Source organism: Mobula birostris, chromosome 20 (genome assembly GCF_030028105.1).
Source record: "Mobula birostris isolate sMobBir1 chromosome 20, sMobBir1.hap1, whole genome shotgun sequence".
NCBI classification, from domain to species: Eukaryota; Metazoa; Chordata; class Chondrichthyes; order Myliobatiformes; family Myliobatidae; genus Mobula; species Mobula birostris.
Genome location: NC_092389.1, coordinates 33,950,079 through 33,965,703, shown reverse-complemented (window position 1 = coordinate 33,965,703; position 15,625 = coordinate 33,950,079). Strand labels below are relative to the sequence as shown.

At 43.7% G+C, this 15,625-nt stretch overlaps 1 protein-coding gene across 7 annotated transcripts in view; it reads right to left on the bottom strand.

The window, feature by feature from the left end:
• LOC140185132 (G protein-activated inward rectifier potassium channel 4-like) overlaps window positions 1–15,625 on the bottom strand; it is an 80,215-nt gene that overhangs the window by 26,908 nt on the left and 37,682 nt on the right. For 2 of the 7 annotated variants that reach the window (XM_072238460.1, XM_072238463.1), the window contains one exon: window positions 5,367–5,479. The exons of the other annotated variants lie outside the window; for them this stretch is intronic. The gene's annotated coding sequence lies outside the window, so the exon portion shown is untranslated. The remainder of the gene's footprint in view (window positions 1–5,366; window positions 5,480–15,625) is intronic. 7 annotated transcript variants of the gene reach the window in all.

Sequence of the window (15,625 nt, the reverse complement as noted above, 5' to 3'; positions counted from 1 at the left end):
GATCTATGAATTTGGACCCCAAGATTGCTCTGTTCCTCCACACTGCTAAGGCTCCCGCCATTAACCTTGCACTCTGTCTTCTCACACTTCTAGATTGAACTCCATCTGACACTTCTCCGTCCAACCCTGCATCCTGACTACTTCCTTCTATATTGACTAACGACAACCTTCTATATTATCCACAATACTTTCAACTGGAGTGTCATTTGCAAACTTACGAAACCACTTCCCCATTTCCTCCTCCAAGTTATTTATAAAAATCTCAATAAATTGGGATCCCATACAGAACCCTGCGGATCATCACTAGTCACCAACCACCAGACAGAATACACTCTACTCTGTGGGAAAGCCAATTCTGAATCCACACAGGCAAAGTTCCATGGATTCCATGCTTCCTGACTTTCTGAACGAACCTACAATGTGGAACCTTCTCAAACACCTTACTAAAATCTATGTAGACCACATCCACTGCTCTACCTTCCTCAGTGTGTTTTGTCACTTCCTTAAAGAATTCAGCCTGCTGAGGCTTTACCTGTCCCAAACAAAGCCACACTGACTAATCCTAATCAGACTATGCTTCTCCAAATGCGTGTAAATCCTTTCCCCTTATTTGTCCACCTCTGACATAAAACTCGTTGGTCCATGATACGCAGGATTATCCCTTTTATCTTTCTTGAACAATAGAACAATATTTGCCACACTCCAATCATCTGGTACTCCTTCTGTATCCACTGCTCTACGTGGGAAGGGGACCGAATCTTCCCACTCCTGAGGAATGGGGACGACTGGTCCCATCCCGGGGAATGTGTGTGGTGATATTTTAAACAACCAGGTATGGAAGGGGGAATACACCAGATTGGGCTCATAGTGAACAGTGCGAGGACAAAACCTGCATCTACCTTCAGCCCAATGTAGAGACCAGTCTATGGTATGCAGGCGATGTGCTGCTTTCTAGACCTGGTGTGGTTCCCCATCTGTCGCCAGCTCACTCCAGACAGCTGGCACTGGCATGCCAACAGAGAGCAGCTCTATCTGCAGCACTTACTCGCATGACAGTTGAGGGAGATGCAAAACTGACCTAATATACGAACTAGGCTTCTTCCAGCTAGTTAATGATGGTCACTTATAGCTCCCACCTCTGGCAATACCCCAGAAAGTGGAATCTCCTGGTGATCAACCAATTCATTGCTATCCCTATTCCCATTCCGACATGTCGAGCTATGGCCTCCTCTTTTGACACCATGAAACCACTCTCAGAGTGAATGAGAAACAGCTCATATTCCATCTAGGCAGCCTCCAAATGGATGGCATGAAATTCAATTTCTGCTCCTGGTAGAGTGCTTTTTCACTCCTCTACTATTTGCTGACATTTTGAATGCTCTCAACTGCCTATCACCTCCCCTGTGCCCCAGATTTATCCCTATCACCCACAACTTTCTCTGCCTCACTTAACCCTCATATCTTACTCACATCCTTATCATCCTCAAATCCTTATCCTCCTCATATCCTCATAATCACATCCTCATCCTCCTCAGATCCTCATCCACACATACACACTATATTCTCCTTCTCACATCCTCATCCTCCTCACATCCTCATTCTCACATACTCACCCTCACAGCCTCATCTTCATCCTCACATCCCCATCCAAACATCCTGATCCTCATCCTCCTCACATCCACATCCTCATCCTTCTCATTCTCATCCTCCTCACATCCCCATCCTCCTCACATCTCCATTCTCACATCCTCATCCTCCTCACATCCCCATCCTCACATCCTCGTCTTCCACACATCCTCATTCTCACATCCTCATTTTCTCATCCTCACCTTCACATCCTCATCCTCCTCACATCCTCATCGTCACGTCCTCATCTTCCTTACATTCTCATCCTCGCATCCTCATCCTCCTCTCATCTTCATTTTCACATTCTCATCTTCACATCATCATCCTCCTCGCATCCTCATCCTCCTTATATCCTCATCCTCCTCACATCCTCATCCTCCCCACTTCTCCATACTCTTCAAATCCTCATCCTCCTCACATCCTTATACTTCTTACATCCTCACCCACGTCATAACCCCTTACAATCCTGTTAGGAAAGATGGCACCCGCGGATTCTGCAGACTCACGCGGTTTCTTCTAGATCATCCATGAAAAATAATATTTCTGTTATCTTTATTCTTTCATTTCCTTTCAAGGTGGTTATGATTCTGTCAGAGTCCGTGGAACTGGACTGACTGGGTTGTTGGACCGACTGTGTGGACTATGTGGCTTTGCTATCTCCAGGTACGGTCCAGAAGATGTGCGCCCTTGGGGCTGGGAGGTCGGATGTTGGAAAGTGGCCATGTGTGCAACCCGGTTCCTCGATGATTTTGCCAACTGAAACATCAAGACTGCAACACTGAGAAAGCAGTCGGTGTGTTTGCTCTTCGCTGGCTGCTGTTGAAGGAAGGCCCCTGTAATCGAGTGATTGTGCTCTCTCTTTCTCATTTGATGGAGAATCACAGCCTGTCAGTCCTCGAGACACAGGGCTTGGAGAAGCGATGCAGAAGATTGTAATATGAGATCGAGATATGAGATATATAATAACTCCTCGTTATTACAGGAGTGACCTCTCTCTTGCTGGAGAGAGAGAGAGAGAGAGAGAGAAAGCCTGTCTGAGATACTGAAGCGCTGGGTTATGGACTGTAGTTTGATGGACTCTTTGCTGCTTCTGCTGTCGCTCACATGGTGTGGGGGTAGAGGTGGGATCAGTGCTTCTGCTGGGGTGGGAGGGGGTCGAAGCTGAGGAAAGCTGAAATCAGATCTGATGAAAGATTATTGACTTGAAATTTTGACCTTCTTTCTCTCTCCATGGACACTGCCTTACCCACTGAGCTTTTCTTTGTTTATATTACTGAGGGTGACATTGTCACCACTGCAGCCCAGAAACCCTCTAACTGCTCAGATTCCCTTTCGGGAACCAGCCTCGCCTCCATGGACTGAGCCTATACTTTTCATTCCTCAGTAAAGCAGCTAGCACAATCAAAGACCCCACCCACCCTAACATCTTTTCTTCTCCTTTCTTCCACTGGGCAGAAGGCACATGCGCCAGAAAGCACTTACTGCTAGGCTCAGAGACAGTTTCTATCCCATTAGTATCAGACTCTTGAACAAACCTCTTGTAGGATAAGACGGACTCTTGATCTCACAATCAACTTCACTGGGATCTTGCACTTCATCGTTTATGTGCACTACACTTTTTTGTGGTAAAGTTTTCACTTTATTCTATGTTAATATTGTTTTACCTTAATGCTCAATGCACTGTGTAATGATTTGATCTGTATGAACAGCATGCAAGACATGTTTTTCACTGTGTCTTGGTGCATGTGACAATAATAAACAGAACTAAGCCGACAGTTTTCCTCTCACATTCCTTGTGTATTGACTCCGTCAAACGTTTACTCACCCAAGCCCTACGTGCTATAGGGCAGCCACTGCCAGAGATGGCAGATGGACTCTGAGTGAGTGTGTAGGACCAGCATCACCATCCTCTATTGCTGGATTGTTTAGTACTTTATATGGGAGGTTCATTAAATTCACCATAGCAGATCAGTGTAGAGTCTGAAGGTGATTTTATACAAACTGAGCTGTCCAAGAAAATTTATGCATGTTCCAAATTTTGGAGGGAGGAAAATAAGGTTCAGTTTTTGCCCTAGTGCAGGAATCATGGAATTGTAAAACATAGAAACAAGACTTTCAGCCCACTGAATCCCCACTGAGATTAACCACCCATTTACACTAATCCCACTCCATTTTGCCTACATTCCCAATGACTGTCACCCGATTCTAGCACTTACTTACACACTGGGAGCAATTTACACTGGTTGGTGAATCCCTCAGCTGTTCAGTATTGTGTCTTTAACATTTCAGTAATATTTGAGTGATATTGTAAATATATTGGTAGATTTAGCATTCTTTGTTGTTTAAATAATTCATTATGGGTTATACGTAAAAGTACATGTATGGCGTATGTCATCACGCAACTACATCATATGTACGCACCTCGCTTAAACTAATAACAAAATTAGACTTGCATTCCTGGCTCTTTTGCCTTCCTTTCAATTAGTTTTTATGTTTTGGAGTTAGAAAGCATAACAGTGGCAATGAGGACGATTTAAACAAACCCGAGATGACTACCTACCTGTTGAAGTGCAGTGAGATGTTGGGTTAAGAAATATGGCAGAAATCGGACAGCTTCACAGGTTCATAAACAGTAATAGTTATTAAAAAAAGAACAAAAATGGCTGGCTATAATGGAAAAATTGACATGTTTAATTACAAAAAAGATAACTGGATTTTGTATACTGAGGGAATTGAGCAGTATTTTAAAGCAAATGGAATACCCAATAAGAAATGAGTACCAGTTTTGCTGAGTGTGTTAGGCTTAAAGGCATACAGTTTGCTGAGAAGTTTGCCTGCGCCAGCCAAACTAGTCAAAATTAAATTTGCTGATTGCATGAGAGTAATGCAAGAATATTTACATTCAAACCATTGTCAATGAAGGCTGAAGGAATACTTTCCAAGGTTGAGTGGAGCCCATGGGCAATGCCAGTGGTCCTAGTAGTCAAGGAGAATGAGTCTGTTAGGATTTGTGGTGATTTTAAGGTCACCATCAATCCAGTACTGAGAGTAGATCAATATCCTCTGCCCAGGATGGAGGATATCTTTGCAAACCTTTCTGGAGGGAAATACTTCAGTGAAGTGGACTTAGCTGAGACCTACCTACAGATGGAGATGGAAGAAGAGTCCAAGATGTTTCTCACCATAAACACTCACAAAGGGCTTAATAGGCTTATTTCTGGAGTAGCATCTGTACCTGCACTCTGGCAGAAAGCTATGGACCACGCGCTGCAAGGCTATCCAGGCCCTCACTGTTACCTGGGTAGTCATAGTCATACTTTATTGATCCCGGGGGAAATTGATGACATCATTGTTACTGGTAAGGATGACAAGGAACATCTCCAAAACCTCAAGACAGTATTTAAAAAATTAGAAGATTATGGGCTCAATGTATGACACAAGTATGAATTATTTAAACCAAGGCTCACTTACTATGGTCACGCCATTGATGCACAAGAATCACACAAATGTGCTGAGAAAATTCAAGCAGCAATGGATGCCCCAAGGTCAAAGGACATGTCGTAGTTGCGGTCTGTTTTAGGATATGTCAACTATTATAACAGGTTCCTGCCAAACTTGGCTACTGGGCTCCACCCCTTGAACTCATTATTACAAATTAGGGAGAAGTGGCAATGGACAAAGGAGTGTGAGGTAGCTTTCCAAAAGGCAAAGAAAATAGTGATGTCAGACACTGTACTCACACATTATGATCCACAACATCCAGTGAAGCTTGCCATGCACTGTTCGGGATGCAACACGTCCAAAACGTATCCGGAGATGTCAGAACCACTTCCTGCAGTCCCAGAGTCAACTCCTAGAACCACCATGGAGGAGGCCACAGACCCTGAGATTGTTTCACAGCCACAAGTCTCACCTGTCAAGCAGAGTGATTCCCCCCCCGCCCGCCCCTTGTCAGGAAAGATGTTATTCTACAAGAGTAAGAAATCCATCACAGCGATTAAATCTTCAGGTCTGAATGGGAAAATTTAAAATTTACTATGCTGTGGATGTCTATATTAGTAGTTGTATTATATAGTGTACCATGTGTGTGTGTAAGTATATACATGTATATGTGTGTTGATATATATATATATATAATATATGTGTGTATGTGTGTGTGTATATATATATGTATGTGTGTGTGTGTTGAGATGCATTCTATATTGAGCTGGAGTTTATAGCTAAGCAGGGAGGAGTGTTGTGTATTTAATATTTCAATAATATTTGAGTAATATTGTAAATATATTGTTTGATTAAGCATTCTTTGTTGTTTACATAATTCATTACAGATTATATGTAAAAGTGCGTGCATGGCATACATCCATACGTCATTATGCTGCTACGTCATACGTGTGCACCTCACTTAAAATAAAAACAAAGTTAGACTTGCATTCACAGCTCCATTGTTTTCCTTTCTATTAGTTTTTATATTTTGAAGTTACAAAACATGATTTTCGGCTTCTCCTTTGTCACATCTCATTGGGTAGAATATACATTCTTTGCTGACTCAGGCTCTTTGTTGAGATAGAAACACAGAAACATAGAAAACCTACAGCACAATACCTTACTTTAGAAATTACCCGTAGCCCTCAATTTTTCTGAGCTCCATGTACCTGTCCAGGGGTCTCTTAAAAGACCTTATCGTATCAGCCTCCACCACCATCACCAGCAGCCCATTCCACGCACTCACCACTCTCTGCGTAGAAAACTTACTCCTGACATTTCCTCTGTACCTACCTCCAAGCATCTTAAAACTCTGCCCTCTCATGCTAGCCATTTCAGCCCTGGGAAAAAGCCTTTGACTATCCACACGAGCAATGCCTCTCATCATCTTGTACACCTCTATCAGGTCACCTCTCATCCTCCGTCGCACTAAGAAAAAAAGGCCGAGTTCACTCAATCTACTCTCATAAGGCATGCTCCCCAATCCAGGCAACATCCTTGTAAATCTCCTCTGCACCTTTTCTATTGTTTCCACATCCTTCCTGTGGTGAGGCGACCAGAACTGAGCACAGTACTCCAAGTGGGGTCTGACCAGGGTCCTATACAGCTGCAACATTACCCCTCGGCTCCTAAACTCAATACCATGATTGATGAAGGCCAATGCACCGTATGCTTTCTTAACCACAGAGTCAACCTGCACAGCAGCTTTGAGTGTCCTATGGACGCAGACCTCAAGATCCCTCTGATCCTCCACACTCCCAAGAATCTTACCATAAATACTATATTCTGCCGTCATATTTGACCTACCAAACTGAACCACCTCAGACTTATCTGGGTTGAACTCCATCTGCCACTTCTCAGCTCATCAATATCCTGCTGTAACCTCTGTCAGCCCTCCACATTATCCACAACACTTCCAACCTTGTGTCATCAGCAAATTTACTAACCTATCCCTCCACTTCTTCATCAAGGTCATTTATAAAAATCACGAAGAGTAGCGATCCCAGAACAGATCCCTGAGGCACACCACTGGTGACTGACTTCCTTGCAGAATATGAGTGGTCTACAACCACTCTTTGCCTTCTGTGGGCAAGCCAGTTCTGGTTCCACAAAACAACGTCTCCTTGGATCCCATGCCTCCTTACTTTCTCAATAAGCCTTGCATGAGGTACCTTGTCAAATGCCTTGCTGAACTCCATGTACACTACATCTGCTGCTCTACCTTCATCAATGTGTTTAGTCACATCCTCAAAAAATTCAATCAGGCTCGTATGGCACGACCTCCCTTTCACAAAGCCATACTGACTATTCCTAATCATATTATGCCTCTCCAAATGTTCATAAATCCTGACTCTCAGGATCTTCTCCGTCAACTTACCAACCACTGAAGTAAGAATCACTGGTCTATAATTTCCTGGGCTATCTCTACTCCCTTTCTTGAATAATGGAACAACATTCGCAACCCTCCAATTCTCCGGAACCTCTCCCATCCCCAGTGATGATGCAAAGATCATTGCCAGAGGCTCAGCAATCTTCTCCCTCACCTCCCACAGTAGCCTGGGGTACATCTCGTCTGGTCCCAGTGACTTATCCAACTTGATGCTTTCCAAAAACTCCAGCACACCCTCTTTCTTACTATCTACATGCTCAAGCTTTTCAGTTCACTGTAAGTCATCCCTACAATCACCAAGATCCTTTTCCGTAGTGAATACTGAAGCAAAGTACTCATTAAGTACCTCTGCTATCCCTTCCGGTTCCATACACACTTTTCCACTGTCACACTTCATTGGTCCTATTCTCTCACATCTTATCCTCTTGCTGTTCCCATACTTTTAGAATGCCTTGGGGTTTTCTTTAATCCTGTCTGCCAAGGCCTTCTCATGGACCCTTCTGGCTCTCCTAATTTCTTTCTTAAGCTCCTTCCTGCTAGCCTTACAATCTTCTAGATCCCTATCATTACCTAGCTTTTTGACTTTTTGTAAACTCCTCTTTTCTTCTTGACTAGATTTACAACAGCCTTTGTACACCACGGTTCCTGTACCCTACTATCCTTTTCTTGTCTCATTGGAACGTACCTGTGCAGAACTCCACGCAAATATCCCCTGAATATTTGCCACATTTCTTTTGTACATTTCCCTGAGAACATCTGTTTTCAACTTATGTTTGCAAGTTCCTGCCTGATAGCCTTATATTTTCCCTTAACTCCAATTAAATGCTTTCCTAACTTGTCTGTTCCTATCCCTCTCCAATGCTATGGTAAAGGAGATAGAATTGTGATCACTATCTCCAAAGTGCTCTCCCACTGAGAGATCTGACACCTGACCAGGTTCATTTCCCAATACCAGATCAAGTACAGCCTCTCCTCTTGTAGGCTTATCTACATATTGTGTTAAGAAACCTCTTGAACACACTTAGCAAAATCCACTCCATCTAAATCCCTCGTTCTAGGGACATGCCAATCGATACTTGGGAAATTAAAATCTCCCATCATGACAATCCTGTTATTACTGCACCGTTCCAGAATCTGTCTCCCTATCTGCTTCTCGATGTTCCTGTTACTATTGAGTGGTCTATAAAAAACACCCAGTAGAGTTCTTCACCCCTTCCTGTTTCTAACTTCCATCCACAGAGACTCTGTAGACAATCCCTCCATGACTTCCTCCTTTTCTGTAGCCGTGACACTATCTCTGATCAACAGTGTCACGCCCCCACCTCTTTTGCCTCCCTCCCTATCCTTTCTGAAACATCTAAAGCCTGGCACTCGAAGTAACCATTCCTGCCCCTGAGCCATCCAAGTCTCTGTAATAGCCACAGCATCATAGCTCCAAGTACTGATCCACACTCTAAGCTCATCCGCTTTGTTCATAATACTCCTTGCATTAAATAGACACACCTGAAACCATTGGTCTGAGTGCATTCCTTCTCTATCACCTGCCTATCCTTCCTCTCACACTGCCTCCAAGCCTTTCCAATTTGTGAGCCAACTGCCTCTTCCTCCATCTCTTCAGTTCGGTTCCCACCCCCAGCAGTCCTAGTTTAAACTCTCCCCAATAGCCTTAGCAAACCTCTCCATCAGGATATTAGTCCCCCTGGGATTCAAGTGCAACCCATCCTTTTTGTACAGGTCATACCCGCCCCAAAAGAAGTCCCAATGATCCAGATATCTGAATCCTTGCCCCCTGCTCCAATCCCTCAGCCACACATTTATCCTCCACCTGGAGATGCTGGAGAGGGACCACACAGGGCTGGCATTGGTTCCACTTGACCCTCAGCACTTGCTGACTAGATGCAATGATTAACGTTGTCCTAGAGACTGTATCAACAACCAGTCCTGGGGATCTGCTGCAGCAAATATAACATGGACGGTATGACATGCCCTAATAATGGGCAACTGAGGCAGGACAGCAAGAAAGGACTGTCACTCATTCTCTCCTGAACTGGCATCAGCGTCTGGACAAATTGACCAGGTCAAGTTCACAAGCAGTCCCTTAGCAAGATGAGGCTGCTGTAACTGCGAGTGTAATCAACAAAACATCCCCAGGCTGCACGTGAGTGGCATTACAGAGATGCTATTTGAAATATCTCTACTTCTAGGTTTCTATGCCAACGTAATCACTAATCTCATGTAACATGGTTACATCGGTGAGATGTTTCACAGCACAATTTTTGGTCAGCAATGGACTACAAACAACCAAAATAGGAACAGGATGAGCACAATGGCTGGCATGGGCATGGTTGTGCTGAGTGACTCTATGCTGTATGGCTCTAACATGGCAAGAATCAGAAGAAACTACTGTCTGAGGAATATAAAAAAAAGCTTAAAATTATGACAAAGGTGGGCTAAGCTGAGCAGATGCAGATGGTTTCCAGTAACTATGTAACTTAGAACAGGCATTTAGATAATGTGAGGCATTTAGAAAAGAGAGCAGGAGACATTTCATTTGTACTGAGGATATTGTTTTAAGATATTTAAAACATTTATTGATCCTCAAAAGCAGCAGACCTGGACTCCAGACTCAATTTACGAGTGCAGTTCCCCTTTCACAAAAAGGAAATGTGGAAAGCGCGCTCAGCTACAAGTAAGATTGTAACGCAGAACCCTTAGACCTCCACTTCCTACCATCCTGTGGCGAATGTACAATCTCTAGAAAATAAAATTGAAGACCTCAGAGCAAGATTGTAGTACCAGACAGGCATCAGGGACTGCTGTGTACTTTGCTTCATGGAAACATGGCACACTCCCACCATTACAGGCACAGCGCTGCAGCCAGAGGGTTTTACCATCCACCGCAAAGACAGAACAGCTGAGTCTCTTACAGGTAGAGGAGGGGGAGTATGTTTCATGATTACCTCATCGTGGTGCACAAATGTGGCAGTTCTTTCTCCATCCTGTTCACCCGACCTGGAACATCTTGCAGTCAACTGCCATCTGAGGGAGTTTTCCACCATCATCCTGGTAGTGGTGTACAATCTACCTCAGGCCAACATCATGCAGGTAATGGAAAAGCTGAGCACCAGAGCCAGCAGTCACAAAACAGCGTGTCCTGATGCCTTCCCAATCATTACAGGGGATTTCAACAGGCCAGCTTGAAGAAGTCTCTGAACAAGCACCACCAACATATCACCTAAGGATCCAGAGGAGCCAACACACTTGACCACTGCTACACCACCATGAAGAATACTTACTGTGCTATCCCACGCCTGCACTTTTGCGATCACCTAGCTGTACTTCTACTCCCAGTGTACAGGCAGAAACTGAAGACTGCAGCACCCGTGGTGAGGATCACGAAAGCATGGTCAAAGGAGGCGAAGCAGTGTTATAGGACTGCTTTGAATCAGTGGACTAGACAATATTCAGGGATTCATCTTCAAATCTGAATGAATATGCTACAGTTGTCACTGACTTCATCAAGACCTGTGTGGATGAGTGTGTGCCTTTGAGAACATACTGGGCATACCGGAACCAAAAGCCATGGATGAACCAGGAGGTTCACAGTCTAGATCTATGGCATTCAACATGGATAATCCAGAACTATACAAGAAGTCCAGGTATGACCGACAGAAGGCCATTTTAAGAGCAAACAAAACCCAATTCGATTGAACTTAGAGACGGAATTGGATGCACATTAGCTCTGGCAGGGCTTGCAGGCCATGATTTCTAACAAGGCAAAACCTAACAGTGATGAGAGACCTTGATGAGGATGGTTAGAACCCAAGTGCTGGAGGATCCATGGCTGGGATCAAAACACAATACTAGATTGAAACGAGAACTGAGTACTTAGCAAGACACTAGACGATAATCCAAGTAGAGTTTACGATTGAGCACTGATGCTCCGTTCAGGTGCTCTTTAACTACTGAATTCTTGGCGCCAAAACATGACTGCCAATTAGCAGAACGATCCTGAGCCCTTAAAGGAGCTGCATCAGCTATTCATACTCCGGAGGGATCGAGTGCCTAGACCCCGGAAGCTGGTGCAGTTGGTGATAAGGAGATGTACAGGAGTGAGATAGGTTAGATGGTTGAGTGATGTTGCAACAACAACCTTGCACTCAACATTAGTAAGGCCAAGGAATTGATTATGGACTTCACGAAGTGGAAGTTGGGGGAATGTACACCAGTCCTCATCTATGGATCAGCAGTGGAAAGGGTGAGCAGTTTCAAATTCCTAGGAGTCAACATCTTTGAAAATCTATCCTGGGTCCAACATATTGATGCAATTACAAAGAAGGCACGAGAGCAACTACATTTCATTAGGAGTTTGAGGAGATTTGGGATGTCACCAAAGACTCCAGCATATTTCTACAGATGTACTATGGAGAGAATTCTAACTAGTTGGATCAACATCTGCTATTGAGGAGTACTGCACAGAATTGGAAAAAGCTGTAGAGAGTTGCAAACTCAGCCAACTTAATCATGGGCATTAACCTCCAGGGCATTGAGGACACCTTCAAAAGGCAATGCCTCAAAAAGGCAGTATCTGTCACCACCCAGGAGATGCCTGCTTCTTATTGCTACCATCAATGAGAAGGTACAGGAGCCTGAAGACACACATTCAACATTTTAGGAACAGCTTCTTCCCTTCCACAATCAGATTTCTGAACAGACTATGAACCTATGTACACTACCTCGCTATTTTTTTTTTTGCTCTCCTTTTGTACTACTTATATATACAGAGGATTCTGGTTAGTTGGGGCATTGGTTAATCAGGGACAATTCTTAACCTGTATACATAAACCTGTACACATACACAAACAGCAAAGGTCCCAGTCTGGAAGTTGTAGCAAGGTTAGTGTAATGTCCAGGCAAGGAAAGTTTACAGATAATATGCAGTCAGCCCAGGTAAGAAAGGTCTTTTAAGAGAGGTCCTTGAAGAGCATAGCTTCCCCTTACACAGCTGGGTACCAGAGCCATTTGGCATACCAAGGTAAAGATGTAAATTAAGGATTTTATGGTGATGCTTCCTTTACTAATTCTGAGATATTATTGGCCCTTAACATGTAGATTCTATTGGCTATTAATACCTGTAGCGTGATTAGGGATTGATCATGCAAGTAAGGAATTCGAATATACACAAGATTACTAATTGGTCAATTCTGCATAAAAATGCATTTCTTCGTTCAAATTTCAGAAGAGTGTGGTGACCGGGGCGGTCTGTTCTCCTTGTGCACAAGTCAATGAAGTGTGATTGAGGAATGAGTGTGATTTAATCAGTCCAGTTAATCAGCAATGTCACCAGCACTGATTTCTTTAAAACACCATGAGTCCAATTACAAAAATAACCTTCTACCAATCTTCAATCCTATTTCTATGCTAATTTTGGTTTCAATTTGCCAACTTTCCTTCGATTCCATGGGCTCTAACCTTATGAACCGGAATCTCATCTGGTATCTTGGCAAAGGCTTTATTGAAGTTCATGTAGCCCAATCTAGACCATTGCCACTTTGCTACTTCCTCAAAAAATCTGATCAGGTTGGTCAGATAAGATATACCCATGATAAAGTCATGCTGACCTTATCTGATTGGCCCCCACCTTTCCAAGTGATCATTAATCCTGTCTCTCAGGACTTTTTCCAGTAGCTTCCCCATTGCTGATATAAGGCTAATTGGTCTTCAATTACAAAGCTCTGAAGGTAGATCAGTCACCTGGACCTGACGACTACACCCCAGGGATTGCTGAAGAGATTGTGGAGGCATTGGTAATGATCTTTCAAGAATCAATAGATTCCGGCATGGTTCTGGAGGACTAGAAAATTGCAAGTGTCACTCCACTCTTTAAGAAGGGAGGGAGGCAGAAGAAAGGAAATTATAGACCAGTTAGCCTGACCTCAGTGGTTGGGAAGATGTTGGAATCGATTGTTAAGGCTGTGGTTTCAAGGTACTTAGAGACACATGACAAAATCTTCCTCAAGGAAAATTCTTGCCTGACAAATCTATTGGAATCCTTTGAGAAAATTACAAGCAGGATAGACAAAGGAGAATCGGTGGACGTTGTGTACTTGGATTTTCAAAAGGTGCCACAGATGAGGCTGCTAGACAAGATACTAGCTTAGATAGAGCATTGACTGATTAGCAGGAGGCAAAGAGTGGGATTAAAGTGATCCTTTTCACATTGGTTGCTGGTGACTAGTGGTGTTCCACAGTGATCACTTATTTTGATGTTGTATAGTATGTCAACAACTGGATTGATGGTATCGATGGCTTTGTGGCCAAGTTTGTGGATGATACAAAGGTAGGTGGAGAAGTAGGTAGTGTTGAGGAAGCAGTGAGGCTGCAGAAGGCTGCAGATGGAATACAGTGTTGGGAAGTGTATGGCCATGCACTTTGGTAGAAGGAATAAAAGAGAAAATTCAAAACTTTGAGTTGCAAAGGGATTTGGAAGTCCTTGTGCAGGATTCTCTGAAGATTAATTTGCAGGTTGAGTCTGTGGTGAGGAAGGCAAATGCAATGTTGGCATTCATTTCAAGTGGACTCGAATATAAAAGCAAGGATGTAATGTTGAGACTTTATAAAGCACCGGAGAGGCTTCACTTGGAGTATTTTCAGTTTTGAGCCCCTTATTTAAGAAAGAATGTGTTGACATTGGGAGGGTTCAGAGGAAGTTCATGAGAATAATATCGCGATTGAAGGCTCTGGGCCTGTACTTGGTGGAATTTTGAAGAATGGGGAGGGGGGAGATCTCATTGAAACCTATCATAGAGTGGATATAAAGAGGAGGTTTCCTTTGCTGGGGGAGTCTAGGACCAAAGGGCACCGCCTCAAAATAGAGGGATGTCAATTTAGAACAGAGATAATGAGGAAATTCTTTAGCCAGAGAGTGATTAATCTGTGGAATTCATTGCCAAACGCGGCTGTGGAGGCCAGGTCACTGGGTGCATTTAATGTGTTGGTTGATAGGTTCTTGATTAGTCAGAGTGTGAAAGGTTATGGGGAGAAGACAGAAAGGGATTGCGAGGGAAATGGATCAGCCATGATGAAATGGCAGATGGGACTCAATGGGCCAAAGGGCATACTCTGCTTCTATGTCTTATGGTCTTATAGACAAACCCAAAGGCTGAAAATCAGTTGAATGAAATCACTCCCCGAGACTGGCACTATCTCCTTGGTTTGTGTGGTGTACAGGATTGTCAGTCAAAGGACGGCCATTCACTGTGAGAAAAAGCCAGTGTATCATTCCAACCGAGATGGAAACTCTTTTTACAATTTTTTCAGCCAGTACAAATGATAGGTTTACATAGGTGTGACAAATGATAAAGTTAACATGCTACTTTAAGAGAACTGCTTTTTATGAAAACAAGTAACACACAGCAAAGTTGCTGGTGAACGCAGCAGGCCAGGCAGCATCTCTAGAAAGAGGTACAGTCGAAGTTTCATGGCCACTGGGAGATCCTGCTTTCTCTGGCGGACAGAGCGTAGGTGTTCTGCAAAACGATCTCCCAGTCTGCATCGGGTCTCGCCAATAAAATACATTTTAATTCCACATCCCATTTCCATTCTGATATGTCTATCCACGGCCTCCTCTACTGTAAAGATGAAGCCACACTCAGATTGGAGGAACAACACCCTATATTTGTCTGGGTAGCCTCCAACCTGATGGCATGAATACTGACTTCTCTAACTTCCACTAATGCCCCACCTCCCCCTCGTACCCCATCCGTTATTTATTTATATACACACATTCTTTCTCTCTCTCCTTTTTCTCCCTCTGTCCCTCTGACTATACCCCTTGCCCATCCTCTGGGTTTTTCCCCCCTCCCCCTTTTCCTTCTCCCTGGGCCTCCTGTCCCATGATCCTCTCATATCCCTTTTGCCAATCATCTGTCCCTTCCCCTCCTGTCTTCTCCTATCATTTTGGATCTCCCCCCCCCCTCCCACTTTCAAATCTCTTACTAGCTCTTCCTTCAGTTAGTCCTGATGAAGTGTCTCGGCCTGAAACGTCGACTGTACCTCTTCCTAGAGATGCTGCCTGGCCTGCTGTGTTCACCAGCAACTTTGATGTGTGTTGCTTGAATTTCCAGC